General features: G+C 45.6%; 1 protein-coding gene and 1 non-coding gene across 5 annotated transcripts in view; one reads left to right on the top strand and one right to left on the bottom strand.

Annotated features, from left to right (window-relative positions):
- LOC138514122 (protein NEDD1-like) overlaps nucleotides 1-26,205 on the top strand; it is a 1,166,279-nt gene that overhangs the window by 875,613 nt on the left and 264,461 nt on the right. The window lies entirely within an intron of this gene.
- LOC138514782 (U1 spliceosomal RNA) lies at nucleotides 3,696-3,857 on the bottom strand. Its single transcript, XR_011281936.1, has one exon. It is a non-coding gene; the product is annotated as a U1 spliceosomal RNA (small nuclear RNA).

A 26,205-nucleotide genomic window follows, 5' to 3' on the forward strand; every position in this document is an offset into this window, starting at 1 on the left:
CATGGTGTATCTTCAACCACCAGGGGAATTGCTAGGTCTGGAAAAGACCCAGGGCTAAGCTGATGTCGGAACTGTTGGGACTCGGGGCTAGCTAGTCTTTTGGCAGTAGCTCCTGAGATTGTATCCGGCTCTACAACCAAAAGATCAGGGGCTTATAGCCCCCTTAGCCCTGCCCTAGCAACGCCCCTGTCAACCACTGCAGCCACAAATTGAACAAGATCCAATCTGACTCAGACTGAGAGATAAGTTCACTATCAGTCCCCTGATAGCTGTGGTTGAAGAGGGCCCCATATATTCAATGGGTAGTCGATGGGCAATGTGTTCGATGCTTGGTACCAGTAATCAAGTCACTAAGTCTCTTAAAGTTACCTTGGGTCCCATTATTGACGCACATGCATTTCTCCTTACCCTCCAGCGGCCTTCAATTTACTTGGAAGAGATTTGTTTTGTGAATTAAATTGCACAATTTCGGTGTTGCAACATAATCTTTTCTGACAAATGTATCTATAGTAGCTGGAATGTCGTTCATGAACCCCATCATTTTAAATTAAGGTTTCATTATTTACTCTTTTTTTTAAATTGAAAAATGTATTGCATATAAGCAAAATAAACCACCTTTATATGTCAAAAGATATGCTAAAGATGTGCTTATACAGGTATTCCTTGCAGAGTCACTCTCCAGTTGCCTTTTTGCCCAGGTTTATTGGACGTATATTGGCATAGTTAATTTCCAGTCATAGTTCTCCATGTATTCTCCCCAAATCACTGAAACTGTTTTTTTTTTTTAATCACGGCCACTCTTTGCCACCCTTGCAAGCAATGCCAGTGTAGACATTTCTGATAGCCATTCTTATACTCCCAAAGTTATTTGTGTTTTAAAGCAATGTAGTAGAACTGTTTTCCCAGCAATCCTCCAATTTTCATATCCACTTTTTATTTTCCCTCTTGAAGAAATCGTTTTTAGGCAATTTGTTGAACAATGATCATTGTTCCATTCTGCAGAGCATGGCTGGTCAATTCTTTCCATACTGTCCTCCGAGAAAGTTTTCACAGTTTAACATTCAAGCAGATGTGCGAATAGGGCACTTTAACCTTACCACGTTTCCAGCAGAGATCAGTATCTTTACAGTTTCAATGTCCTCATCTTTTCCCATCATTTCCGACCACTCTTCTGACAAGAAATCAATACTCCATTCCCTTCTCCAGCTTTTTGGAGTCTTATCAAATCCCTCATGCCTTGTCCATGCCTCACTTTGTATGTGTGTCTGACTCTGCCTATCGTGTTGCTCACTTTGGTTATGGGGTTTATCAGATCCCAGAAGACACCAAAAAGGTACTTAAAATGGTGATATATGGCTTAACAATAGTCATGTCATGGAGGGGAAGCCATGACATGTCTAATGATAAGCCATCTATCACCATTTTCAGCCTTGGATAGTGATACAACTCCTCGGGCAAAACCTACATGATGTGTAGCCTTGAAAACATCAAGCATCACTTGGCCAGTGATATTGTTACTTGTTTCACACATGCTGGAAACCATACTTTACCTTGAACATCTTTGGTGGTCCTATTATTCCACATAGAAGCAAGTGTTGTTTCCTGCAACTTTGTCTCCAATGTTCTAGCCACTGCTATCAGAGTATTCTGCACTATCACCGTTTTTAGTAGCTGTCTCATTTACTCCCTGCCCTTTCTGCTCATGTCAAAAATCATAGCCCTTCTGGTAACGATCTTTCTCTGTCAACTATAAGGGTGTGAAAAGGAGGAGGTTGGCACAGGATTGGCCTATTGGTTGGCATAACCTGTTATTCAATGAAAAGGAGAAACTAACTTTCCCTAACACTAAGAAGGGTTTCCCTGCCTGAACTAAAACTAAGGATTCTGTCAGGATGTCTGTCGAAAGTAACTATTACACCTGCCTGTGTCCAAAATATAATTCCGTCCCTTAAAGTTACAGCTAACCTAAAGCTTGTAACACTGTTCTTGGTCCAGGAGAATGGCTCCCTTCTCCTGGACGGTGATTTACAGTTCCTATGGGTAAGGGAACCACTGCCTGAATGATTGACTCCGTTCCCTAGGTCACAGTTCTTTTACAAGATGTAAATTAAGGATCCAAATGGTGTAATGAAAAAAGGTTCCAAAGTGTGCAAACCAAAGTTCCAAAGGAAAATAAGTTCTTAAAGAAAACAAACTTCCAATTCGAACCCTTGAGATAACGAAAATGAATCCCTTCTCTTGGTCTTGCTCAGGCTTCTTCTAGTGCCAAGAGAAAGCCTCCCTTCTCTTGGCTTCCAGCACAAAAAGATTCACATACAACAGGGTGAATGACTCCCTTTTCCTAGCTTTTTTGAGGCTCCTCAAAATGTCATGAATGCCTTGCTTGTTTTTGCTTTCTATCACAGTGTTCACAAACACCAGGGGAATTACTCCCTTCCTCTGGTTTCTCTTTGCGGTGGACCGATCACAGTGTCAGGGGGTATGCCTCTTGTCTGGCCTTTTTCAGGCTTTCACAATGCCAGGGGGTATAGCTCTTCCTTTGGCCTTCTTAGTGTAACAGGTCTGGTTCACTAACCTGGCAGACACTGTAACAAAGGAGAAGGTTAGTGGTGACCTTCTCTCTGGATAGTGGGCGCCAGAACCACCTTCGTGGTCTTCCAGGGCCTCTGGGTTTCATGCGTGTCACAGACCCTGTTTTTCTGGCTCCCCAGACATTGTCAGTTCTCATATTAGTCCCAGACCCTATTTCTCTGGCCCCCGGACCTTCCCGGTTCTCGTATGGGTCACAGACTCTGTTGCTCTGGTTTCCTGTGCCTTCCCCCAACATCCCTCGTACCTTCTGACTTCTCGTTGGGTCTCAGGTATGAGCTTGGGGTACAAAAACAATAAGCTCCCAGACCTATTATAGGTATGGCACGTAATTCACTGGATGGTCATCGGGCTGTCTCACTTCCAAACAGTTTGAACAATGACAAGTGGAGGATCATGGAAAATACAACCTGACCTCAAGAATTATTGTTCTAAAATTAACAATTTTAATATAAAACCGATATTTAAAAGCAATCACATAAAAAACAATCACATAAAAACTAACCGTGACCAGTGCTGAAAAGTGATTAGTGCCAATCACCAAGGAAGTGACAATATGCAAAGTAGGCAATAAATCTGTATCTCTCACTTAGAGAGTCTCATCAAGTATACATATTTGAATGTAGACAATTTCAAGCATACATATTTGAGTATAAACAACTTCAGGTTGTGCTAAGGCTAAAACACGCCAGGTGAAAAAAACAGCATCAATCATGCTTTGTTCAGGACAATGCTGGCCTAAATTGGGAACAGCCAGCATAGACATGTTGCTACAGGGGCATATTTTGGGTACAACAAGCATGACAATGTGTTACATCAGTGACAGTGCTGTCTTACACTGTGGACACATTGATCATTAAAATGTGTTGTGTTGTAAAATGTTCTTTTCTGCTGTTGGTGTGCCCAATACATATGGCAACTTATCTCTGTAATACACATTACTTCTGTGGTGATGAAAGAAGCATAATTCAATTCAACAGATAAAATGTGGAAAAGCGATCACCCAAAGGTGAACCTAATTGAAGAAACGCAATGTGAGCACAATCTTAAAGTATGCAACCTAGCAGGCCTAGTGCACACTTTACCTGTTCTTTCACCAATAAATCACGGGGAGAGCGCGAACGCAGTCCCCCACTACCAGAAATAATGCAGTTGTGTACCCCGCGTTTGGGAATATAGCATGGGTCAGCAAATCCGATGTGCAATGGGTAAGCCTCACCCTGGGAGATCTGCCCTTGAGATCAGATTCTCCCCTGCCAGCTAAGTATGAGTTGCATGCAAGAGGGCAGGGGTTGGGTCAGTTCTGGGAAGCCCCGCTAAGCGAGGGTGAGAAGGCAGGCCCTGACCCAGCCCCAACCCCCCAAACCCCTGGAAGCTTTGAGCATCTGCAGAGCTGCCTGTCCTGCGTGTAGGGGGAAGCTCCAGCAGGCAGAACCCAGCAGAAGAGCACATTGTAGCGCAGTTCCTTTCTCCCATCAGGCCCTGCTCGGCCCGAGATTTGTATAAATAGCAGGATGGCTCGAGCAGGCCTGTTGGAGTCTGCCCACTGGCCTGTCGGCCCCACACGGGCCCATGGCCCTCCTGAGCGGAGCTGCTCAGCGCTGGCCCCATTGACACCATCATAATCATTCTGGACCTCAACGCTCCACCACCCCTGAATCTCAGAGTTCTGCTCAATGACAATGCTGAAGCTTTGACATCTTTGCTGTAACCATATGCCGTGTTGTGTCAGCCGAGCCTGCACAGAGCCAAAGGCAAGTATTCCCTTGTCCGGGCCCAGAGGTCACCGAGTCTTCCAGTGCCATCCACTTGGCACGGCCTACTGTTCTCAGCGTTTTCTACCCGCAAATCAGCACCACTGCAAAACAGAACTGCATCATTGGGGCCCACCGCTGCTGCTCTCCGACTTGACCCCAGTCCAGCACAAAGGCACCCATGCTTCTGGTCTGATGCTGAAAAGCCTGGCTCTGCTGAGATCCAAAAGACAAGAACTAAGGTATTTTGGGAACATAGTACTATTGTTTTTTGTGTTGCAAATGTATCAGCTCGCACCTCTCCTGAAGGGTATAGGCTGCCCTCAGACTGTGCTACCAAAAGAGTGAAAATAAGTTATACCTGTTGGGCTTGCCTGTTTCACTTTTATGATTGGGATCACTGCTGCATGGGTATTAAGCGCGTTATAAATAACCGATCAGATCATATCATAGATCACAGATCAAGATCATAAGCAACTTCCAGAAACCTTGGCAGGTGGTCCACTGAGGCCCATTTGCAGGTTGCAGTGTGTTATTGGGGTAGTACTAGGGTAACATATTGTGCGGTACATGTGGTATTCACCATGCTTTGATACCCCACTGGCCACATCTATAATGTCCAATGTACTTGGTATAATGCATGGACATTTCATCATTCCGCACTGTGCTTAGAGGTAAACGTAACTGAGCTCCCGCTGTTGTTCTTTGTCTCTAGACGAGGAAAAAAAGCACTGCAAAGGTTAAGTTTCTCAGCTGATAAAGGTTCATCTTCGGTGACATTCGCAATTCAAAAGAACGATTTTTGGGGCAGACAGGCTGTGTCGCCGCAAGCCCTGCTAAACATATGTCCAGAGATGACAAACCTTGAAAGTAACTCCGCACAATGGCCCTCTGAGCAGCAGCCCACGGCTAATCAGGGGTTTAGGAATCCACTGTGCTGCCCACACCGAGAGGAACTCCTGCACAGCACCTGTCCACATAATCCTTCTCCTGGGCCAGCACTCTCTTCTCCTCACCACCTCCTCCCTTCATCTCGGCTCGCCTTTTGCCCCTCGCAGAACCATGCAAGAGAGGAACGGGCATGTCTGGGCCGGAGCCCGTTCCTCTCTTGCATGGTGGGTCCTACTTGCCTGAAATGGGATATTTAAATGCAAAGTAATTGCTACTATATTAATCCCATTGTTCATAGTTTGTGAGTACTGGGCAATTGTATGGACCCGTGCTCACTAAAAATGAATGGTATTCCCGAGGTAACCCTCAATATGCCGTGATACAAATTAGTCTCTCCTTCCTCCATTATCAAGTCCCAAGATCTTCTTGACGAATTTATTTATTTCTGCAATGTTTGTCGGATAAATTAACGCTTTGTGGCTGAGGACTGTAACTACCTGTGTTGACCCCATGGGGTCACCAGAGGAAGTTAGTTTTGCGCACAGGCACTTTTAAAAAAAAAAACACTTTTTTTTTTTTTACTCAAGAATTGTTCAACATATGGCCTCGCAGGCCACATAAAATGGCTTGGCGGGCCGCATTGTGGCCCGCAGGCCGTATGTTGGACAACCTTGCCTCAAGCACTCCTGTGTGTCGGGTGCCGTCTCAGTCGAACTGCAGTGGCGGTCTGCTTGACGCTGGAAGGGAACCGTTACTACTGTAACCCAGAAAGGCATGATAGAGGAAATACTGCGCATGCGTCAGGGTCGTGAAACTAATCACTAGAACTGAATGCTACCCGAATCACTGCGCAGAGTAGTGCATTCGGAAGATACAGTGTGTATCGAGACGACATATGAAGACACGGGATTGCATGATCCTTGGAAAGTTATCACGGTGAGTACAAATCAAAACGAAGGGTATCGTTAATCACAAATCACTGACAACAATATCTCGGGTGTATAAATGGAGTGCATACAAGCACTAATCACCAAGAGATATGGCCGTAAAATAAGTGCAAAAAGGTAGTGCATAACTACCTGCGATGGAACAGTAGGGTAGCTAGGGATATATTAGGGAACGGGAGTAGAGTTGTAAACAACAATATTAATGTAGATGATATAGATATTGTATTGCATAGATGTCCAAAAATCCATTAATAGAGCCTCGAGAATGGAAGAGGTTACAACTCTAGTAGATGGCCCCAAAGAAGTGCAGTAGGGATAAAGTGAAGTCAAAAATAGTGTTGAAGTAAACAAAGCTCAGCCTAGTAGGCACAGGATAAGTTGCATGTGCGTACTCAAGTTAGAGCGACGGGACGTCATAGGCAGTGGGTCACTCTAAAAGGACTACATTTAGTTGATAAATGCACTCCAGTCTATGTTTTCATTTAACCCTAGAGGATAGCTCTTAGTCAAAAAAATCATCTTTTGGTCTTGTACACTCAATGTGTGTTTGTCAATCCCGGGGTCTTGTGTTTGTCTGATTTTCATACCAACTGTCCATCTTAGCTCTTCTGGTTTATGTCCAAGACTAGTGAAATGTCCCCCTAAAGGTGCATTAGGAGTGTTGTTCCTTCTGCAACTTTTGTGTTCTCCTATCCTGACCTTAACTTTCCTTTCCGTTTTGCCGATATATAGTCTATTGCAGGGGCACCAAATAGCGTACACCACCATCATGGAATTACAATTCTTTAGGACGCTTTGTTCCCATCTCTTATTTAGGCCCAAATCTATATCGTTGGTCCTGCTAGTTTGTGAACAGCAGCTGCAGTACCCGCACGGACTGTGGCCTGTGTTTCTGGGGAGACCCCAACACTCTGTGTGTGGTTTGCTTAGTGGATGTTATGAACACATCATTCTTAGTAGTTAGTTCCTTCAGATTCTTGCCTCTGCGGAAAGCACATTTAGGTGTCGATAAAGGACATTCACCCTTTTCTAACACATTCCAATTGTGTCTTACAATCTTTATTTCATTAGATAATGGGCTATAAGTACTCACAAACACAATTTTGTCATAGTTTTCTTTCTTTTCTCTATATTCTAAATATGCGGTCTTCACTACTTTCTTACGGTAACACATATGTATCAAGTTACATTTCAAATTGTCGCCTCTTGCACAAAATCTTTTGTAGTACTGCTATTTCTCTTCATCCGTAATAATTGACCAAAGGGCACATTTTGGCTCGTGTGTTTAGGATGAAAGCTTGAGTAGAGTAACAGTAATTTTTATCAGTTTCTTTGTGAATGGTTTTACTTGAAGAACAGATTGTTCTTTATTCACAAAGATTGTTAAATCAAGGAAGTTGATTTCATCATAGCTAACAGTTTTGGTGAATTTCAAAAAAGGATTTTGTGCATTAAGCCAGAGTACAAAGGATTCAAAAATCATTAAAATGTCATCAACACACCTTTTCCATAGTTTGATGTATTTTCTGCATGGGTTAGAATCGGTCATGATGACATGTACTTCAATGGTCTCAACATACAAATTTGCTACAGTTGGCGCCACTGCAGACCCCATTGCGGTGCCATGTATTTGTTTGTAAAATAGGCCATTGAAAACAAAATAGTTTTCACATAGTGACATCTCGGTGCACCAAAGGATAAAAGAATTAGGTGTTTTGCCTACAGTCCTAGATGTTAGTAGTTTCTCTTCTACCATGTTGAGCATGGCTAATTGTCGAATTTTAGTATAAAGTGATACCACGTCTAAGGTTACCAACAGGTCCGTCTTGTCTATCACCAACCCCTCCACAAGTCTTATCACCTCAGTAGTATCTTGTATGTAAGACACCATCTCTCTTAGTGCATTCCATAATTGTAATGATGATTGATGAACCTTAATGACCACCCATACTAATTAGGTTGTGGTCTGTGTGTTTTTTCAATTAGGTTTGGCCTAGACATTTTATCTTGCATTTAGGACAAGAATCTATGGATATTCACTTTGTTTGAATTGTCTGCTGGGGATCGAGATTCAGGGTCTCCTACTGCAACAGTTTTAACTTGTCAAGCTCTATTCAGATACCACCGAGAGGCCGGTGTCTGGCGGTTTAACGCCCCGGCCTACTAACACCCCTGAAGAAGTTCCTAATACTAGCTCTAAGGATTATTGGAAAGAAACATGTAGGGTAGCTATAGATACTAATGTAAAGTATCTTGATAAGTATCTGAACCTTTGAAAGGTGCACTTAAGGTACTTGGAGACCAAGGCATCAAGACAAGAGTCATTTACAACTAAGGTCTCTGGAACAACATTGTGTGGTTTTGTTTATCCTAAGAATTCAAGGTTTCAATAACCTGAAGTTGTTTATACTCAAATATGTATACTTGAAATTGTCTACATTCAAATATGTATACTTGATGAGACTATCTAAGTGAGAGATACAGATTTATTGCTTACTTTGCACATTGTCACTTCCTTGGTGATTGGCACCAAACACTTTTCAGCACTGGTCACTTAGTTAATTTTTATGTGATTGTTTTTTATGTGATTGCTTTTAAATATCTGTTTTATATTAAAATTGTTAATTTTAGAACAATATTTCTTGAGGTCAGGTTGTATTTTCCATGATCCTCCACTCGTCATTGTTCAAACTGTTTGGATGTTGAGACAGCCCCATGACCATCCAGTGAATTACGTGCCATACTTATAATAGGTCAGGGAGCTTATTGTTTTTGCTTATTATGTGTCAGGTTTGCTCCCCTGAAACCTTTAGATATACCTGATTTCCCTCTAGTTATTTATAATGAGCTTGGGGTGCCCCTGCTGTTTTTTTTGCTCTTCTGCAGCCGCCTTCATTTAGGTCTGCACATGTTGTGGCCGCTCTTCAGTGAAGGAGGCTGAGTGCCTGGAGTCTGTCTCCATGCCCAGATGGTCAGGTGACTTGCGCTCACCTCGCTCCTCCTGTTTTCTCGTCGGTCTGCAGACTGCGGACTGGCTTAGGACGTCTCGGTAGCAATTCTCACGTCCTGGCCAGCATTCTCTCCCCTACTACAAGCCGAACGTTGTCCTGACTTGTTCTCCTCCGAGGAGGGACTGAACCATTACCAAGTCCTTCCATTTTTAATCTGTGTACTTGTTGTCTAGTCTCACAATGTGTGGACTGCTCTAGTTGGTTCTGCAGAGTACTCTGCATTGCTCTGCGCCTCCTCCTTGTCTCAGTATTAGTGGTTTTTAGTTCCAAGTAGGTTTCTTGTGATCTTCTTAGTCCCAGTTTGTGTACATGCTACACCTCGGTAGTGTCAAGGCATCATGAAGCAGGACACAGACAACAGATTCATAGTTCAAGTAAAAGATATTTATTTACTCAAATGTCAGGATGGGTGTAAGGCCTAACTTTCCCTATACTAATGTGGGATTTCCCTACCTAAATAAACTAAGCATTGTCAGAGTCAGTAAGTTCAACAAAAGTCTGTCTGTGTCCAAAACCTATAGTTGCCCTTGCAACTAACGCTAAACAATGTGTAAGGATGTCAGTAACCAAAGAAACAGGGTTGAAATTAAAGTTTGAAGCTTCTTCCAGCTCCTGGTGTGCTCTTCGCTCCTTTCCCCAAATTCAAGACAGTTCCAACAAAATAGCCTAGGGGTTCCCTTCCCCAAGTTCAACACAGTTCCACAAAATGCTCTCTGGGTTCCGCAGTGCCTCTAGTTTCAAATTCAGTCATGTCCGCTTGTTTAGTTTGCCTTCTCTTTCTGTCACGTGAACAATCGTAGGCCAACCAGCCTCAGCCTCAAGACTTCCCTTGGTTCACTCCAAGGAAGGGCTCCTCGGTCTAGGCGCAGTTGTCGGACCACATGGTCCACCCATGATAGGTTGTGCAACTGATAACCCTTGGCACTTTACAACAGTTCATTCTTTCTCATAGGACCTCCTTGACAACACAGGATTCCTTCCTGCATTTATGTCATAAGTCCAAATATGCTTCTGGTTTACATTAGTGGTTTCCTGTCTTTACCAACATGTGACTCTCACCTTCTTTTGTGATATTTCGCCTGATTATGACCTCGCTTCCTTGCTATCCAATAGTGTTTTGCTTTTTACTTGTTTCACTTTTTTCGCAAATGCTTTCTCTTTAAATTCACTTAATTTACAAATGCACATCACTTTGTTTAATTCAAGTGATATTCTCATATCTTTACCTTTGTTCAATATTGAGTATCTCATTATATTCTTGACAACTTGTTTGGTATTCCATATTTCATGTTGGGTCTCCAGACCCCTTTTCCATAGACTTTTGATTGACCGTCATCCGCTGTTACCCACACCATCCCCCTGGAGCGCCACGGCCGGAGTGATGCCTCCCTGTCACTCACCGTTGTGCAGCAGCCTCTGTGGGGCTTTGGTCTCACTCTCGGGTTCTCACTGGCTCCACTTTATCTACCGCAGGGCTCTTTCGAGCAGCGCTCGCTTTCTCCAGACCGTCTGTGTTCAGCTGCTTTTCTGTGTTCCACACTCCCAATGGGGAACACACTGCAATGGGCTCTGCTCTGCCCCAGACGCTCTTGTGGCCCGCTTTGGCCTCAGCGTCTATCTGGCTTCTCTACAGTTTGCATCCTTTTCACCAGCCAATATTCTGCCTGCTCCACCTCGGATTGTCATGCTGCCCTGCCCAACTGGTTCTATTCTCTGCTGCTTTCTTCCTCCTTTATACACTTGGAACCAATTAACAGGTTACAGGTGTGTGTTCTTAATTCTCCTTGCCTGACCATAGTTATTGTGAAACGCCTGACTCTCACAACAGTCTTCAAGCCTCTTCCTCACCTCAGTACCAGAGTTGTAAAATGACAGTTTAGTGTGCACTACTCCTAGTCGCCTCTTCCTCGTCCTAGTACTATAATGGTCTGAATAATGGAAAATGAGGGGAGATGGTTTGCAGCAGCCTGTAAAAGCAGGGCCAGGGTAAAATTGGCTCTAACCAGAAAAGGGGGATACCATGTTTCCCCAGCGATTATCCTCTCCACAATCCCTAAGGACCCTCCACCCAGGTGAACCTACCTCGCATCTCCACCCCCAGGTTCAGGATAAAAAAGTGATGGCCTTTCCCTGGCCATCTGAGAAGAGGATCCAAGGGGAGTAGGTGTGAGGATACCCTCGGGTTTCTCACAGTTGTCCTTACACTTCCTCGTCCTAGTGCTGTCTATGGGGAATAAGTCTTCTACCCAACAGGAGCACATGGATGTGTAGGTGGGATTATAGGGTTTGGTGTAGGATATGAGAGTGAGGGAGGTGTGAATATACTTTGGGTGTACCACGTTTTTCCAGACCAGTTGTCCCTAGTCCAACAGGGGGGTCCCTCCCCATGCGTTCCACTCACCCCATGAGATCCGCCCGCTGAGTACCATCTCCAGGGTGACTATTGGGTAACTACCTGGCCTTGTGGAAAGGGGCTCCCACTGGGGATGCAGAGACGACATCCTAGGATTCGTCACCCAACCCAAAGTAGCCGCTCCACCAAGTTCAACTCTCATAGTGGTCATAGTTGTAGAATAAGGAAGTTTATCTGCAACATCTTGACTAATGAAAGGCTGAAGCCATCTTTCATGTCAGCATACACTGTGGATTTATTGAGGGTCAATACACCGACAACACATAGCTATACCTCAAGATGGACTCCATCAAGGACATCCACAGGCTTAAAACTTGCCTCCCGCTAATCCATTCTTGGAAGCCCAGTGCATACTTGAAGCTCAATCCATCCAAGACTGAATTCCTACTTGGAAGCAAGACCACACAGAGCAACAGAGGTTCGAATCCCGGATCCGCACTTAGAAACTGAACTCTGGTATGGTATTTGGCACGTTATAAAAAAAACAATAAAATAAAATAAATGAAAGCGCTCTCTTATGCATCTGTACTATTGTATACCTCTATAAAGCACTCAGTTGCTTCTCAAAGCTAGGTCTGTGCTCAATAAATATAATAATAATAATAATTGCTCAGGAGTGCTTTGGAGAGTTCATCCAATTTCAAGTAGTATGTGTTTTGTATTTGTCTCCACATGTTATTTAGAATGCACAGTTTTAGGAGTCATCTTTATCAGATAGTCACTTCCATGAATATAGTTGCAACATTACCCACCTGTCCACATCTGTGGTCATGGAAGCACTTCATTGATGTGTGTCCTTCCCATTCTCTACCTGTACTTTGTGACCTCTAGTTCCAAGTATTTATATTGATGTTCTAACACAGTGAAAGGAAGTCGTTTCCAGAAGGCAGCTCTTTCTTTTTCAGATGTTCATTATTTTGGGCTTTTTCCTAATTATTCTGTATCCAGAAACCTTTCCAAAGTTCTAAATTACAGCCAGTAGTACTTTTTGACCTGTAAATATGGGCCCTGGGGCATTACCTGAAGCGGTAATGTTCCCTTAGCGCGGGTCTTATTGCTTAATTGTTTTTTAAAGTTGTCCCATGATTAAAAAAAAAAGTTTCCATGTATGAATGATCCTGAATTATTGTATCGTGAGGATGAGCAGGAACATTTTCTGTAACAGTCTGTCTGGATCTCGTCCGGACTGCTTAAATCGCTGACCAGAAGGCATGTAATCTGGTGTTGGGTGGAGCAACGGAGTGTCAGGGCCTGGTCACATAACAAGCAGCCTCGTCAATGCTGTATGCACAGCACTGGCCCGCAGTCCTTACGTAGCTACCTGGAAGGCATTAAAACTGGTTGTGGGCAGAGCAACTAAGTGGCATGGTCTGGTCACGTGACCAGCATTATCCTCAATGCAGATTGCTGAATGTATTGGCCTTATCTATTCTTGTATTCTGCTTATGAGCATATCTGTTACAAGCTGCACACATTTAGGATAGGCTTTTAGGTTATTGCATGATTGTGTCAAGGGTTTTGACCCATGTTGAATCAATAGACTGGGTAGATGTGGGGATGAGCTGTCTCCGCCCATTATTCTATCCCAGAACAAACTAAATCAATAGACTGGGTAGATGTGGGGATGAGCTGTCACCGCCCACATTCACGCCAGAATCCAGGAGAACCGCGAAGTTTGCGCACACCAAAATGTTCACCTAATCTGCCACCCACCAGTGCAAAGAAAGATGGTTCTGTGCAAAATCCGTTTTTATTGATGTCAAAAAGTTGCTAAAATCATGGGCACAAGACCACTCTAAAGATACAACCTTCTTGTGGGGGGTTCCACATCACCACTCTACTGTAAGGATGCCATCAAAACAATGTTAAGCAAGGATCCTATAATATCAAGCAAAAGACCACTCTATTGAAATGCATTAATTCAAGACAGATCCCAAAAATGGGTGCAGTACCAGCTTTGTCCACAAACCGGCGCTTGCTACTCCTCATACTCCCTCCGTAATTGCGCTCGATGCACGAGGCTAAATGTGCAGCGATTTGACATTTTGCTTAATTTCAGCCACGTGTAAAAAGATTTGTCCTTGCTTTCCTTTGCTGAAATTCGTTTGCAACCTGACAATCATTCATAGAGCATTGCTAAAGTGATCCTGAACTAATACAAAGTAGCTGTCACCCACCCTGAACCTCTAGAGGGAATTAAGATTTTAGCATATTTTTCACTTCTTTGCATACCACATCAAAGTATATTGCCTGTGTTTAAAACTACTACCGGTTTGCCTCTAAGCTTGCTAGGGGGGGAACTGAATTATATTTGATTGCATTCCTGAGAACTGTGTGCTTTCCATCCATCTCTTTACCTTGCATAAATGGGGGAGGGGGGGTGAATTGTCAAAGAAAAATGATTACATTGTCTTTTGTTGAAGTCATATCAAGTTTATTTTCTGTACTGCATTTTCATTCATCATTGCATTGTCCTTGAAGCCATGAAAGCATTCTCAGCTACTTTATCCTCTCTATATCACTTCCAAGCCATCAAAAAGAGTGTACCACTGTAACATTATCCATTGTTGATCACTATCCTCCTCACAAGTGTGCTATCAAATATTAATTTACTATAAAAGTGTGATATATATTGTTTAATTTTCAAATAAACCGTTTAAAGTTGCAAAACAAACCTACTTCTTGGCTCAGCGGGGTCAGGGGGATTCTGAGAGAGGGGTGTTATGTAAGGGTTGTCATCCAGAGTAAACAAACTGGACATAAAAATACATCAATAAGGGCTTCCATCAGCATCCCAGACTAGGCATTGACTTAGCTGTAGTGTTGAATTGAAGTTGCTTACAAAAGTGGAGGCTCGTCCGGGATATTCTGGGTTAGATTTACCACTTGTGCCGCTTAATACAGTGTGCCAACTGACCGGATACACATATCCGGTTAGATCACCACGCTGTTTTACACTGTGAAAGCACCCCTCAAAAGAACGCTCTAAGGAAACGGTCTGTTTTGCAAAATAAAATACAAACTTCTGTAAGTAAGTCAGGAGGGAACTCAAATTCCAGAATGACGACACTGGTAGACCTCAAAATAGCCAGAGAGCACTTCTTACCTAAGCTATTTGTGAGAGGTGAATGGACTGAGCAGGGCCAGGATGCGTGGTTGCAGGCAATCATACAACAGGTCACTGCAACTGGGTTAGATATCTGGAGAGATCAGGGTCCCTTACATGTGGCCCTGAGTGAACTATACATGGCTCCTAAAGCTAAAGATGAACACGAAAAGATGGTTAGGATAGCTGTAAGTGACTCCAATCAAGCAATCCCACTAAGTCGGTGCCTTGTCTGGGATGCCCAAGGGAAGCCCTTATTTATGTATTTTTATGGCAAGTTATAATCTGGATGATGAACCCTTGTATAACACCCCTCTCTTAGAATCCCCCTTGACCCCACTGAGCCAAGAAGTAGGCTTGTTTTGCAAATTTAAAAGGTTTATTTGAAAAATTAAACAATATATATATATATATATATATATATATATATCACACTTCTATAAATAAATTGATAATGGATAGCACACTTGTGAATATGAGCAGTAATCAGCAATAGGTAACCCTACAGTAGCAAAGTTCTTGGTTACTTATGAATAGGAAAAGAAGAATAAGGTGGCAGAGAATGCTTTATATGGTTCAAGGAAATGCAATGATGAATGAAATGCAGTACAGAAAATAACTTGATATGGCTTCAACAAAAGACAATGTAATCACTTTTCCTTGACAATTCACCCCCCCCCCCCCTTTATGCAATATAAGGAGATGGAAAGAGGAGCCCACAGTTCTCAGGAATGCAATCAAATACAATACGAAATTCAGTTCCCCCCCAGCAAGCTTAGAGGAAAACAGGTAGAAGTTTGAAACACAGGACCAAAATGCTTTTAATGTGATGACAATGAAGTGAGAAATGCTTTTAATTCTCTCTAGAGGTTCAGGGTGGGTGATATCTAGTTGATATTAGTTCAGGCTCACTTTAGAAGTGCTCTATGAGTAACTAGCAGGTTAAAACGAATTTTAGCAAAGGAAAGCAAGGAGCTGCTGATTTTTACACGTGGCTGAAATTGTGCAAAATGTCAAATCGCGGCAAATTTAATCGTGTGTGCCGAGCGTGACTGCGGAGGCACTTTAAGGAGTAGGAAGTCGGTTCTAGGTTTGTTGGAAAGCCTAGACTCTTAGCTTTAAGATGAAAGTTAAATCCAACGGTTCCGGAGATGCGGACGATTTTGTGAGGTTGTTTTTTGGATTTGAAATTTTAAAGCTCAGAATGACAGATGACAGTTTTCAGTTTTAAAGATGACAGAATGACACGAGGCAGTTCTAATAGGCTAAAATAGTTTGGATTAGATTATTTTAAACTAAGAGATTGGTTTTGGCACAGTGAGTACTCACACTATATTTTTGAAATAAGCAGTCAAGGTCTTGTCAGGTTGGACGGGACGTCCGGTGGGTGGTTCTGAAGTCCCGGCTATCTGGGTCAGTTCTGCTCTCTGGGTCTGTCAAGCACCGGTTCTGCTCACAACGGTCTGGTTTGTGGTTCTCTCTGGTTCCGGATACAGCACTGCTTTCTGGATACTGCTACAGGTTCTCGCAAAAGTTCTTGGCAAAAATTCAAACAGCTCGCCCGGCTGTTGAATAGTTTGGTTGGTTTTGAGGCCTGCTGAAGAGGATTCAGCTTGTGGATTCAGGCCTCTCTGCTACAAATTCTGGAGTTCATTTCTGCTACAGGTTCTGGAGATTGATGGATTTGAAGTCTGGATCTCTGGATGTGAAGTCTGAAGTCTCCCAGCAAAGCGTCCCGCAAGAAAGTGGAAAGTGAATGTCCTGCCTGTCTTTCAGTGGTCCTTTTTATGTCTTTAGAAAGTGGGTGTGTGCGTGGCATAACTGAGCCTGCCACTCTCTACTTGTCATTGGCCCAATTCTCCCCTCTCCCATGATTGGGGGAAGGAGGTCAGAGGATCCTCCCCTGGTCAATTTGCCCACAAATCTAGATTTGATTCAAATACATATTTCCCAGATACACAAATGGTTGACATTACATGTACATATTACAGATGAATTTAGACAGGTCTCTGTTCAAGCCCCATGTTCCTGCGAGCTGGGATTCAGAAATGACAACATTTTGCGCTTTTTGGTCGGTTTACCAATATCGGACATTTACCAAAAATTACACAAATGTGTGCAAGGAGTATGGACATTAATTGATGAATTGTCAGATTTTTAACATGCAGACATTTGGAGTAAGACCCTATTTTCTGCTAGCAACCCCCCAGAATACACCACAGGGTCCTAACATCTCTTAAAATGTGCACGGAAAAATCCCAAGAATAATGATATTATTTATATAATTGTGACCAGTCCACACTATGAGTTATCTATCTTTTTAAAATTATGCCCTGGTCAAAAAGGGGTGTGGCTTCCCACATCACATGGTAGAATAACTGGTTTATCCACTTCCCCAGAGCTCAGTTTGCTAGCAGAGGCACCACCCCTCGCAGTTTCTCCCAAGAGGAAGCCATTTACGACCCCCCCAATATAACATTTGCCTGAGTCCAGGACAGGGCTTTGTTCAACTTCCTGCAGTCCCCAGGTGCTCCTCCCCTAACCCAATCAGAGTCATCTCCTTTTGGCAGGGGTAGCAGGATGCAGCTAGGCCTGGGAAGAGTGGCAGAGCAGGTTTCTCCTGTTGGGGGTAGTTGTCAGGCAGAATTCAGCTAAATGTCACTTTAGTTCCCAGCTTAAATCAAACTTACAATGTTTACACATGCAGCTAGAATGTTGATTCTAAGTTCAAAACCATGACATTTAACAGTTGCAAAGCGGCATATTTGTATCTATATATGGGAGTCATGCAGGACAAATGTGCTGAAGGCCAAGATCTGGCAAATAGGCAACAGATCGCGTTAGAGAAGGCCCAATCTGACCTGGTCTCTTCTGAGCAGAAGATGCACAGAAGCCAGGAGTCAGAAAATGAGAGCAGACAGTATCTCATTAAAATCAAAGAGGACATGTGTATCCTGCAACAGGAAAAGTCTGACCAGGATACCAGATTTCTGGCCTTGCAGAAGGAGTACCAAGAAGGTTTGGACTCCCTACTGCAGAGCCAGAAAAAGCTGGAGCAACAATTGGATTTCAATAGGGCATGTGCTGAGCAGGTAGTCACCCTGCAAAGCCACCTAGATAGGGAAAAGGCAGAGAGCAATAAACTGATCCTGAAAGACCTGGATACCCAGGCAGAGTTTGATCAGGAGCGCCAGAAAGCTGGTGCTGGTGCTCCAGAACAATGACGGGGCAGCACCCCGATAACCCACCGGTTCCCAGGGAGGAGGCACAAGGGGAAGAGGGGTGTAAAGCCTTGAGGAAGCTTCCTTCCCAACTCTTAAACAGCCCCTGGAAAACCAGGAACCGGAAACAAAATCTCCTACCCCTGAAAGTCTGCCACCCAAGGAACAGAGGGGAGGTAGGAGAAACAAAGTACCCAAACAGACCCACTTTGTGGAGGAGGTAAAGGTCTTCCAATTTGAGGGAGAGGGATCCCAAGAGGATCCTGGGGAAAGGATCTTCTCCTTCAGAGATGGGGGAACTCCTCCCAAGGAAAAATGGGTCCCAAGAGATTCCAATCCAGACTGGGTAGATGTGGGGATTGAGCTGTCGCCGCCCATCATCCTATCCCAGAACCAACAAAACCAAAAACCCCTGGTTCAAACCCATCCTGGTGACTGCCTCCCAAAAGGCAGGGGCGGCCCAGAGCCAGAACCAGGGGAACCTAAAACCGAATCAATAGACTGGGTAGATGTGGGGATTGAGCTGTCGCCGCCCATCATTCTATCCCAGAACCAACAATACCAAAATCCCATGGGTCAAACCCATCCTGATGACTGCCTCCAAAAAGGGGGGGCGGCCCAGAACCCGAAACCATTTCCAGTTGCCAACTTTTTCTTTCAGATTCCCCAGGCTCTCCACAGAATTCTGCCCAAATCTCTTCTCTCGCCATGTCCAAAACCAGAAAGTTAGCCCACCAGTTGTCCAAAAATGTGCATTATCTGTGCCCCCTTGAGGAGAAGGAGGGAAGATACTATGCCCCGGTACAAGTACAGGGGCAGGGTACAATTTTGGCACTGGTGGACACTGGATCCCAAGCTACCCTTCTGTCCAAAAGGGCCTTTGATGAACTGAATTCAGGTAGCGGGGAGAAGTACCAAATTCCCCTCACCTCTCTTCCTGGACAACTGCAGAACTTTGACGGGAAGGAAATTCCCATCGAGGCGACTGCAGATTTGGACATCAAAATTGGGCGACACAAGGTGAAACACCCGGTCATAGTAGTAACTCCAGAGGGCACCCCTAGTTTACTAGGGGAATGACCTCCTGAGAAGGTTGTCACCCCTAAAAGATTGCGGAAACAAGGTCCTCTGGACCCAGACTAGCCAACCAATAAAATTAAAACAGAGTGTCAACCATGTTAGTTTAAATGTCACCTGCCACATGGTTGAACATAAATCTGACCAAGTAGAATTTCACTTCCAGAACAAACAAATTCCCGATGTGACAGTAATAGCAGTAGGATAACAGACTGGTGATGGGGGGTCCTCTCTATTTCTGAAAATCAACCTTCCTTCCAGTTTAAGGTGGTATTCCACACTGGAAGGAAATACCCTGAAATTCTTTACCAATCCACAATCGGACACTCCCACTCCTATAGTCCAGAAAGATGTGGCATCAGCTCAGAGCCTGGCCGATATTCAGCAAATTGGAGAGCAGTTGTTCATCCCTGTTCAGTTAAATGATGGGAAGGACTCTGTTCTCGCTCGAGTGTGTGTGAACAACGGTAAGAGCTTCATCAGCGAAGCCATGTTCCGCCAACTCCCAAAAGATCCAGCCATCCCCACATTCAAACTGATAGACAAATGGGAAATGGATCTGGAAACAGCCAATTCCAAACATCTCCTGCCAAGCAGGTGTATGCTCAAAATCTCCATTGGCAACAATAGCCTAGTCCATAATTGTTGGGTCGTGCGAGACGTCACTGCCGCCTTTTACTTAGGCAGTGACATTCTCAATCGCTTCGCCATTAGTTTGGACCTAATAAACTTCAAAGCTTGGTCCCGATTAGCGGATAATCCCATGGGCTTTGATGATCAAGAAAAAGCATTTAGGTCAGCTCAATTGCTACCTTATGCAGTTGAAATTCAGCTTAAAGAGGAAGTCACCATCCCAGAAAGGACCCGACAATTCTCCCTGGAAGTGAAAGTTAAAAGAGGACAAGAATTGAAAAACCCTAATGCTTATATTCATCTAAATGCTTCTCTCCAACAACAAGGGTTACGGTTAAACCCAACACCATTAGTCAACATAGAACATGACACCATTCCAATAGAGGTGGATAACAGCGACTTAGAGTATTACTCTAGCCGCAGGCACCATCATTGGAATGGCGGTTGATGACCGACATTTCTCCATTGATTTAGGAAATGAACTGTTAGGACAAATCCCCAAGGACTGTTTTGACAGTGATGACAATACAACACCAGACAGGATTTTCACCCGGCATGGGGGGGGGGAACTTCCTGGTGTACACTTCTTGCCCTTATGGTAAGGAAGATGTGACTTGTGACTTCAGGAGGGATGAGTTGATTTTCCAGGTCCATGAGAGCTGCCTTTCCCACCTGAAGCCTCCAGTCCAAATCCGCACTCTGACCAGGGACTTCTCCACCCAGTTGGAGGAGGCCGCTGAGATAGCCAAACCAGAAGTCTTTCCAGGCTTCAGGCAGATGGTGGAAGAGAGAGTCAACCTAGCTGATACCTGCGTGACTCTGGAACAGAAGCAAAAGTTGAAACAAGTTTTCTTGGATTTCTAAGATCTCTTTGCAGTAGACTCATATGACTGGTCACACCGACATCCGCACAACAATTCCCACGGACCCTGGCATGACTCCAGTGTTTGTGAAGCAATATCGCTTGCCTCTCGCATCCATGGAGTCCCTTACTGAAATAATTAAGAACCTTGAGTCCCAGGGAATAATCCGTCCAGTACACAGCACCTTCAATAATCCGGTGCTGGGAATATTGAAGCCAAACGGCCAGTGGAGACTCTGCGGCGACCTTAGGGAGCTCAACAAACGGGTCCATACTTCCCAATGGCCTCTGCCCTACATTGACCAAGGGCTGGCCCAGATTCAGGGGTCACAGGTATTCACAGCAATAGACCTAACCAGTGGATACTGAACCGTGCCTGTCAGTAGGGAGGACCAATACAAACTGGCTTTTACCTTTGGGGGCCAGCAGTACACATGGACCCGTACTCCTTTTCGGATACCTCAACTCCGGCAATTAATTCAACATTTTCCTACACAAGGCCGTGCCAGACCTGGGTGGGAGGGGTAACCTGGCTTATGTAGATGATGTCCTCATCAAACGTTCATCTGTGGAGGAACACATAGCGGAGATCCGTTATGTTCTGACGCAGTTGAGGGCCGCCGGAGCAAAACTTTCCTTTCAGAAAGCACAGTGGTGTAGAACCTGTGTTAATTTCTTAGGGCATGGGATTACTCCTCAGGGTCTCTGTCCCCAGGAAAAGAAAGTGGAAGCACTTCAGAAACTGGAAGACCCCACCACTCTGCGGGAACTAAGGAGCCTCCTTGGACTGACTAATTACAGCAGAAAGTTCATTGAAGGCTACGCAGAGCTCACTAGACCCCCGATTCATTTCTTGAAGGGGGGGTCAAGTGGGAATGGGGTCCAGAACAATCCGAGGCAGTAAGACAACTCAAGAGAAGCCTCTCCCAAGCACCTTGCCTAGCTTACCCTGTCAGAAACAAGGAGTTCCTCCTGAAGACAGGGTTTTCTAATACGTGCTTGACGGCAGGATTATACCAAAAGCATGACAAGGTCAATAAAGTAATCTCCTATGCGAGCAAAACTTTATCCTCTGTGGAGGAAAAATTCAACGATTGTGAAAAGGCACTCCTGGCAACGGTGTGGGCATTGAAGAATTACTGCCCGTTCATCCAGGGGGAACACATCATAGTGGAGACTCCACACCAGCCTCTGCAATACCTCCAAAGTGACAGAATCTGGGCCGGAAATGTGAGTAATTCCCGAATTACTTTGTGGATTTTGTCAATGCAAGGCTTTCCTGTGGAGGTCAGATATGGCCAAAACAAGAAGAGTCCCCTTGCGCAAGGCCTGGCTGACTTGCATGATTGTGCCAGAGAAAACTGTCTCGAGGACGAAAGTCTAAAAATCAAGGACAACATGGAGGCATACCTTAATTCCCCACACAAAGTCTTTGAAGAAGACAAGTGTGAGGGAATGCCCACTGTCTATGTGGATGGATGCTCGTACCATGTTGACAACAACGGGGAGAAAGAACTGGTGGCCGGCGTAGGGAATGCATGGGTGAAGGAGTTTCCAGAACCCTCCGCTGGGTACAAAATTGGTCCCCGAAGTAGTCAGGTGGCAGAATTGATGGCTGTGCATCAGGCCATCCTCACTGCTGTCCAACATCAACTCCACGAACTGGTCATAATCACAGATTCGGATTATGTACGGAACGGGTTCGTGGAGCACCTGGTTAATTGGAAAACCAGAGGCATGTTATGTGCTAATAACAAACCCTTGAAACATGGGAAGTTAATCCAAAACATTGATGATCTGGTCACCTCGAATGGGATGACCATCTACTGGAAAAAGATCAAGGGTCATTCCAAAGTAGAGGGACCAGGCAAAACTGGAAATGACTTAGCTGATCAGCTGGCCAAAATCGGGGCCATCCAAGGGGATCTAATAGAAATAGAGTCCCTGTTGGGGGGAAATCCAGGTCACTGCTATCACTAGGTCCCAGACAAATGCTCACAATGATCTTTCAACTGCACAATGGAGTAAGGAGACCCCTGATGCTGATTTGATTACAGCTCAGAAGGGGGACCCAATAATTGGTAAGTTTTACCAACACATTGAGGACCCTGAGAACTTTCCCCTGACGGATACCGATTACATTGGGAAAGAGGACCTAAGAGTGTTGATGAAAGGTCCAAAAAGGTTCAGAATCCAAGACGTTTTGTTGGTAAGGAAATCCCAAGATGGCCATGATCAGTGGGTGGTTCCTACCTCATTCCGAAGCCTGATGTTAAGTCACGCCCATGATGCGGCCACCGCCGGTCATAGGGGGTTTCATACAGCACTGGAAATCTTAAGAGAGATTGCATACTGGCCACATATGGGCCAGGACCTCAACCAATACTTGAAGGGGTGTCTTGTGTGTGCACAATTTCAGCCATCATCCCTCACACACCGTGCACCTCTCCAAAAGAGTGTCATGCCTGCGCCATGGGCGCATCCATTTATGCTCAATATGGACTATTTGTTTATCATTTATTTACAACAGACTCTTGGATCCATCCATATTTACTTTGGGAACTTTATTTCCCATTTGCGAGACTTTTGTGCCTTATTATTTTTTCCAACAAACTACGCATACCATAATGCACTTGGCTACAAGCATCGATTCCTGGCTGTTCCTATTGGTCATCAAAGGAACTACACCCCCCAGAAGCCCTAGGGATTTGCTCTGCTTCCACCAGCCCAGGAACAGAAAGGGAGGTGGCCGATTGCCTGCAGGTGTGCTTAGCCAGGTGCAACCAATTAGCCTGCCTCTGTGCTGGGCTAGGCAGTATAAAAGGCTGCTGCCTGCAGTGGCTCAGCCTCTTGCATCTGAGAGTCCTTCCTCCACCTTTCACGTCTTCCTACGGATCTTGTATGCTGTTTACCTTCACTCCTGCTTGGACCCTGCCTTGTTGCTTGCTCCACCCTGCTGCCTCCAGCCATAGCCTTCCAGGCTCCCTGCCTCACAGCCCTGCTCCTCTGGGCTCTCCACACTGCAGCCGATCACGCTCTGCTGCCTTCCAGCCTCTGCCCTTGCCCTGCCGGGCTCTCCACATTGCAGCCGATCACGCTCTGCTGCCTTCCAGCCTCCGCCCTTGCCCTGCCGGGCTCTCCACATTGCAGCCGATCACGCTCTGCTGCCTTCCAGCCTCCGCCCTTGCCCTCTGGGCTCCCTGCTCTGCAGCCTGCCTCACTCTGGCTGCCTTCAGCCCTTGTCTTCTGGGCTCCCTGCTCTGCAGCCTGCCTCACTCCGGCTGCCTTCAGCCCTTGTCTTCTGGGCTCCCTGCTCTGCAGCCTGCCTCACTCCGGCTGCCTTCAGCCCTTGTCTTCTGGGCTCCCTGCCTCACAGCCCTGCTCCTCTGGGCTCTCCACACTGCAGCCGATCACGCTCTGCTGCCTTCCAGCCTCCGCCCTTGCCCTGCCGGGCTCTCCACATTGCAGCCGATCATGCTCTGCTGCCTTCCAGCCTCCGCCCTTGCCCTGCCGGGCTCTCCACATTGCAGCCAATCACGCTCTGCTGCCTTCCAGCCTCCGCCCTTGCCCTGCCGGGCTCTCCACATTGCAGCCAATCACGCTCTGCTGCCTTTCAGCCTCCGCCCTTGCCCTGCCGGGCTCTCCACATTGCAGCCGATCACGCTCTGCTGCCTTCCAGCCTCCGCCCTTGCCCTCTGGGCTCCCTGCTCTGCAGCCTGCCTCACTCCGGCTGCCTTCAGCCCTTGTCTTCTGGGCTCCCTGCTCTGCAGCCTGCCTCACTCCGGCTGCCTTCAGCCCTTGTCTTCTGGGCTCCCTGCTCTGCAGCCTGCCTCACTCCGGCTGCCTTCAGCCCTTGTCTTCTGGGCTCCCTGCTCTGCAGCCTGCCTCACTCCGGCTGCCTTCAGCCCTTGTCTTCTGGGCTCCCTGCTCTGCAGCCTGCCTCACTCCGGCTGCCTTCAGCCCTTGTCTTCTGGGCTCCCTGCTCTGCAGCCTGCCTCACTCCGGCTGCCTTCAGCCCTTGTCTTCTGGGCTCCCTGCTCTGCAGCCTGCCTCACTCCGGCTGCCTTCAGCCCTAGTCTTCTGGGCTCCCTGCTCTGCAGCCTGCCTCACTCCGGCTGCCTAAGCCCTTTTTTCTCTGGGCTTTCTACCTTCCAGTCCTACTCCTGTGGGCTTACTCATTGCTTTCCTGCTCCTCTGAGCTCTCAACCTTGTTCCTTACTGCCCTCTGCTATCCTATCCTGTTACACGACTTTCCCTTCATTTCCTTCTGCTAGTTTGCTATCACCTCCTTTCCTGGATTTGTCTGTAGTATCTTCTCTTGTACTGTTTGTAGACCCTTTTGTACAGAGCTTGTCTGTTGGTTCCCATCAGTCAACCTCTGCCCCTTCCCTTGTCTCGTTTCTATATTACAGACACCCATAGCTGCTGTTCCAAGTCATGAGCAAACAGCGTGGGCCTCTGTTATAGCAAACTGTGCAGAAGGCTAGAGTATTTCCAAGGTTCGTGGAATACTCTTTTCCTATATCTGCATACACCCCAAGAGGGTATCCATTCTGTATCTTTTCCCTTGATACTCTTGCCTACTCTTCGTTCTCTTTCCTTTCCGCTGTGTGTGTTCTTATCTGTCCACTTTATTTGGCACAACCACCCAAACCCTTTCTGGGTGTCCTGTGCCACTCTTAATAGAGTGCCATCCCTGACAAAGAGGGGGATGACACTGCCATGGTCAGATTTACAAATCGACTTCGTAGGCCCTGTAATTCGCTCGTCTAGAGGAAACAAGTACATGTTGACCGTCACATGCTTGTTTACCAAGTGGGTGGAATGTCTCCCAGCCCCAAACTGCAAGGCAGAAACAGCAGCTGCCCTGATGATTAACCACATCTTTTCCCGTTTTGGTCTACCTCAAAGGATTGAGTCAGACAGGGGTAGCCACTTCACCAGTGAAGTAATGACCAAGATGTGGGAGATACTGGGGGTCAAAAGGAAGCTACATATTGCTTACAGGCCAGCTTCTTCTGGAGCAGTGGAGAGATACAACCAAACCATTGTGAGCATCTTAAAAAAGTTTGTGGCAGATTCTGGGCCAAGTTGGGATATCAGATTACCTCTGGTCCTAATGGCCATCAGATCTACCCCTTCATCTGCAACTAAAATGTCACCATTTGAGTTGATGACCGGACGCAAGATGGTGCTTCCCCAGCATTTGCTCTACAGGACCCAAGAGCAGACACTGATAAATGCCTCCACAACTCATGAGTATGTGGAGAATTTAAGGAAACACCTCCAGCATGCTTTTGCCTATGCTCAGCGGAATCTAGAAAGATCAGCTGATAGCATGAAAACCCACAACGACCTGAAGACCACCAGGAAGGAATATACTGTGGGAGACCGGGGTCTATCTATACAATTTCCAAAGGAACCAGGCCAAACAGCGAAAATGTTTGCCTACATGGAAGGGACGTTTGAGATTATAGACAAAATCTCCCCTGTAGCCTACAAGATCCGTATCCCCAAAGGTAGTTCGGCGGAAGGGGAAGACAAGTGGGTCCATATTAATCAGCTAAAGTGTTGCCATCCCAGGCGCACACTGCAACAACTGGAGGAGTCCTCTGCAATACCAGAGGGGACCGCTCCAGATTAGTTCGGTTCCAACCCTAAAATATCCCCCATATGGTCTCTAAAATCTTATGATCCTTAT

The sequence above is a fragment of the Ambystoma mexicanum genome, chromosome 12, assembly GCF_040938575.1.
Source record: "Ambystoma mexicanum isolate Mex_15411 chromosome 12, UKY_AmexF1_1, whole genome shotgun sequence".
NCBI lineage: Eukaryota > Metazoa > Chordata > Amphibia > Caudata > Ambystomatidae > Ambystoma > Ambystoma mexicanum.